At 37.2% G+C, this 5,641-nt stretch overlaps 1 pseudogene; it reads left to right on the forward strand.

Moving 5' to 3' along the window:
* Window positions 1-254: 254 nt before the first annotated feature.
* LOC131416506 (60 kDa heat shock protein, mitochondrial-like) lies at window positions 255-3,811 on the forward strand (annotated as a pseudogene).
* The last annotated feature ends 1,830 nt before the right edge of the window (window positions 3,812-5,641 follow it).

The raw sequence follows: 5,641 nt of genomic DNA on the forward strand, positions 1-5,641 counted from the left end.
TCCATCTGGCTTCAGGGAGCTGGAACAGAGGACAACAGGGGCCCATCTGTCATCTCTGGTCCCGCCAGCTCTTTCGAGGAGGCAGGGCTGGGGCGGAGGATGGAGGACAGCTGTCCCGCCTGGATCTTCTCAGGCCAAGCGAAGTAGGCCTGAATCACTACGTTCTCTAGGGAGCCAGGGCCTTCAGCCTCCCTATAGCTTCTTTCTCCTGCGCTCTCACCCGGATGTAGTTCCTCTGCAGGGTCTCCTCGCCCATGGACCCACCTCCACCTCCGCATCGGAGATGTCTGCCAGCTCGCCAGGGGCTCTTTCAGCTTCTGGAAGAACTGCTCCTGTTGCTGGCTAATTTGCTGCAACAGCTGAGGGGTCTCCTGGCTTACAATTAAAGGATGTGCATGGATAACTCACTTCCAACATCCCGCAGCAAAGCAACTGCACAAGGTAGAAGGATATAAGTGAGCATTGTGCATTTCTCAGGCAAGGATTTCTTTGTTTGCTCACCTACATTGGCAGGATTAGGGATGATCTTTAGTGGGTATATTTTGTTCATACATTATAACAAATATTCTGACTGCACTTTTATGTGGAAGGCATCCATCTAAAAACTGAGGAGGCAGCAGTGAGCAAAATAAACAAGAAAAAACCTCCTGCCCTCCTCCAATGCTTACATTTGATTTGGGAAAAAGAAATAAATATTAAAATTATGGAAAAATACTTCGATGTTATTAAGTATGCATGTAGTTTACACACACACATACATATACACACATTTATAAACACACATATATATAAAATACTGACACTTTGGCCTTTGGGAAACAAACTTGAATATCATTGGAGAGAGAGATTTTGGAAAAATATAAAACATTTACACAATAACTAATTAGGAAAGTAGGTTTTACTATAACACATGGTAGATAACGCCATCTTTAATTAATAAACTTTTTAACATTATTTGTTTGAAGACATATTGCATCCTTTTCTGCCATGAGAAATAAGGCTTATTGAAGCAAAATTAATTATCAATAGCAATATATTGTTTGATATAAAATACAGAGGCCTTTTTAAGCTTGTTGAACAAGGACACTGCTGAAAAGCAGTAGTCTGGATTAAGGCCAGAGAAGCTTTGATTAGTGAATTTAATGAATTTTATTTGAGTGAGTTTGTATCTTAAGTTTTGAGTGCACAGAAGGTTCTTTGTTCTATTTTTTAAGTTCGGTCTGTTTCAATTCAGTTCTCAGAAAACTGAGGGTAGGTAAAAAACTGGCTCCTTGAAAAGTCAGGGATAATACCTAAAGTATAACATGCACATTTTATTTGTAGGCTTTAGGAGTTCTTATTTTGCAACTACAAATTTTGACTCTATTTTAGAACAGAAAATTGTGTTCAAATGTTTCTACTCTAAGGGCACGAAGTCATTTTTATAATACAAATATGAGATGAATTTTACCCATCTAGGCATTCTCTTTAAGTGTATTCACATTTAAATTAGGATACCTTGGGATTAAATGAATAACAAGGTAAAGAACTTTAGTTTTCCCTCATTGGCCAAAGGATGGTTTGCATGGCTGCCTGTACACCCTGCTGCCATCCCCAGAAATACTTCCATTACCGACGGTCCTTCGCCAGATAAGGCCAATGTCCAGGGCACTGGTTCGTCATCTCACTCAGGCTTATACCAAACATGTAAAATTTGTGCAGATTCCTGAGCATTAATGCTTCAAGGTGTACACCTTTTGGCAGATGCTGTAGCTGTTACTATGGGCCAAAGGGAAGAATAGCGATTATTAAACAGAGCTAGGGAAGTCCCAAAGTAACAAAAGATGGGGTGACCATTGAAAAATCCATTGACTTAAAAGATAAATATAAAATATTGGTGCTAAAAGTGTTCAATATGTTGCCAATAACACAAATGAAGAGGCTAGGGGTGGTACCACTACTGCTGCTGTCCTGACATGCTCTATTGCCAAGGAAGTCTTTGAGAAGATTAGGAGAAATGCCAATCCGGTGGAACTCAGGAGAGGTGTGATGTTATCTGTTGATGTTGTAATTGCCGAACGTAAGAAGCAGTCTAAACCTATGACCACCTCTGAAGAAATTGCTCAGGTTGCTACCATTTCTGCAAACAGAAAAAGAAATTGGCAACATCATTTCTGATGCAATGAAAAAGGTTAGAAGAAAAGATGTCATTACAGTAAAGGATGGAAAAACACTGAATGATGAATTAGAAATTATTGAAGGCAGGCTTGATGGAGGTTTGTTTCTCCATACTTTATTAATACATCAAGAGGTCAGAAATGTGAATTCCAAGATGCCTATATTCTGTTGAGTGAAAAGAAAATTTCTAGCATCCAGTCTCCTGTATCTGCTCTTGAAATTGCTAATGCTCACTGTAAGCCCTTGGTCATAGTTGCTGAAGATGTTGATGGAGAAAGTCTAAGTACAGTAGTTTTAAATAGGCTAAAAGTTGGTCTACAGATTGTAGCAGTCAAAGCTCTTGGTTTTGGTGACAATAGAAAGATCCTGATACAAGGCTATTGCTACTAGTAGTCTGGTGTTTGGAGAAGGATTGACGCTGTATCTTGAAGATGTTCAGCTTCATGACTTAGGAAAAGTTGGAGAGGTCACTATGACCAAAGATGATGCCGTGATCTTGAAAGGAAAAGCTGGGAAGGCTCAAATTGAAAAACGTACTCAAAAAATCATCGAGCAGTTAGATATCACAACTAGTAAATATGAAAAGAAAAAACTGAATGATCATCTGGCAAAGCTCTCAGATGGAGCAGCTATGCTGAAAGTTGGTGGGATGTGTGGTGCTGAAATGAATGAAAGGAAAGAGTTACAGATGCCCTCAATGCTACACGAGCTGCTATTGGAGAAGACATTGTTCTGAGAGAGTTTGTGCTCTGCTTTGGTGCATTCCAGCCTTCGACTCAATAACTCTAGTTAACGAAGATCAAAAATTGGTATAGAAGTTATTAAGAGAACACTCATTCCTGCAATGACCATTGCAGGTGTTGAAGGATCATTGATAATTGAGAAAATTATGCCAAGTTCATCAGAAGTTGGTTATGATGCTATGCTTGGAGATTATGTGAATATGATGGAAAAAGGAACCACGGATCCAACTCAGGTTGTAAGAACTGCTTGATTGGATGCTGCTGAAGTGGCCTCTCTGGTAACTACAGAAGAAGTTGTAGTCACTGAAATTCCTGAAGAGAAGGACCCAGGAGTAGGCAGAATGTGTGGAATGGAAGGTGGGGTGAGAGGCGGCGTGTTCTAATTCCTAGAATTGTGCTTTACTATTATTAATGAACTGTGGGAGGAAGATCAAACAGTGCTCCTGACCAACACTTTCAGAAAAATCAGTTGAAGGAAATTACTGAAGAAAAGGCTGGCTGATGTTAAGGAAAATCCGTATAACCATCAGTTATTGGTTTCAGTTGACCACATATAATGGTTTACTGCTGTCATTGTCCATGCCTACAGATAATTTATTTTATATATTTGAATAGAAAGACATTTGTACATTCCTGATAACTGAGCGCAAGAGCCACGTGCTAATGTACTGCTTTCCATTTAAATCACTGAGGCATTTTTACTACTATTCTGCTAAAATCAGGATTTTACTGCCTGCCATCACCAGATGAGAGGCTAAGAAGCATCCTTCCTGTGGGGAATGAGAATAATTGTGTACAAAGTAGAGAAGTATTCAATTACGGGACAACCTTTGTGTAATAAAAATTTGTTTAGAGTTAAAAAAAAGAAATTTAGTTTTACTTGTTAAGAAAATCATATTTGTTTTTTGGCATAACCATAAATATATACACAAAAATGTGAACTTTATTAGGAAACGGAATAGGTATTCCTATTGATTAAAATTGTGGAAATACAAGGAAACAAATTGTGGAAATATAAAATATGAAAATACAATATATTTTGGTAAGCAAAAAGCTGGGAAATTATGTCTATGTGGTAACTGATTCTAGCAATTAATATGTCACTCAGATTGATTACTAATGTAAAAAATGAAAATCTTTTCTTGTGTCTAGGAAAAAAGAAATTTTCATGCAGAAACAGGGAAGCCACATATGCACAACCCTCAATACAATTAATCTACATATACTAAAAATGTTAGACTCTACATTAAACGTTTTCATACTTTAACACCTTAGGGCTGTTTACTCCCTATTATGTCATTGAGAAAATTAACAGATAGTGTATCAGTTTTAGAAGAACTCAGTTATTGGAGCACCAGAATTCCTGCCACAATTCTTTATTCATTTTAAATCAATTTCAGGATATTACAAGTTTTCCTTCAATAACTGCTTGGAAAGCATAATTTCAGGGAAAGCAGTGCTCCAGAGTTGAAGAAGATATAGTCCTTACTTTCCAGCTTGATAAAATAGAAAAGGCATACAAATATCCCTAAATATCATATCTGAAGAAATTATAAACTATAATGAGACTACAAGGAAGGGAAAAATTGAATCTGACTGAAGGTTGAAAATTGAATTATTCTAGTCTCTTTTGGTGAAAGTGAAGAAGTCTAACTCAAATTATTTTAAGGAAGAAAATACTTTTGGCTCATATACCTGGAAAGATAAAAAATCAGACTAAATGTAGACAAAGGTGGATCAAGAAACATGAAAGAAACAATTAAAACTATCTCAGCTCAGACTTCTTCTCTGCCTTATTGTCAAGCAGCCTATTGCTATGTAACAGAAAAAGTGGATCTTGAAGCTTGCCATCTCAAAGAGTTGATACGATTGAAAAATCCACAACATAAAGCACATGTATACGAAGCTATGGAGAATACTTGAGCAGTAGTTGTAAGTTGAAGAACTGGCATGCATATAGTCAGATGGGCAGTATGACAGTGGGTAAGTTGAATTTGAGAGTCAGTAGTTGCTGGTTTAAATTCTACATGTGTGATCTTAGCTGGATGATCTAGGGCAAATCACTTGGCCTCTAAACCTGATTCTCCACATGTCTAAAATGTTGACAATGTCTCATGGGGTGCAGGTCTTGTCAAATAATAAAGGCTCAGATACTGTATATCAATGTCATTGTCATTTTTTATTATAGACACATTGCTTGAGGAGATGAGTCTTTCACTATGTCTAAAGGGTTGTAGAGATGGAGATTGGAAGCCAAGAGGAGAGATTATGTTTATTCCCATAAGGATATTCTATGATCTCCTAAAACGCTGTATCTCTGTAGAATTTCCATTGACATTTATCACTACAGACCAACATTTGAATCCCATACATGTCAACTGGATCATTCCTCTCAGAATATAAATGTGAGGTTATTTCTCCAATCTAAAAAAATGTTTTGAATACACCTCTGTTTTTGCAAATCAAAAGATTGGTTTATACTCAATATTTCCAGTTTCCTTCCTTCCACTATGTTTTAATCCCACTCTGACATTACTGTAATGTCTTCCTACACTCATGTATAAATTGCAATATTGTAAGACTTTGGTAGTGGAATTGTGAGGGCGTGAGCATATTCAACGCTAGTAAATATTTCCAAATAGTTCTTCAGAGTTGTTGTAACAATTCACATTTCTAATATTAGTGGATGAGGGATTCTGATATTCTGCCAGCACTTGATACTGTTAAGTTTTTTTTGTTTG

This window comes from Diceros bicornis, chromosome 17, assembly GCF_020826845.1.
Source record: "Diceros bicornis minor isolate mBicDic1 chromosome 17, mDicBic1.mat.cur, whole genome shotgun sequence".
NCBI classification, from domain to species: domain Eukaryota; kingdom Metazoa; phylum Chordata; class Mammalia; order Perissodactyla; family Rhinocerotidae; genus Diceros; species Diceros bicornis.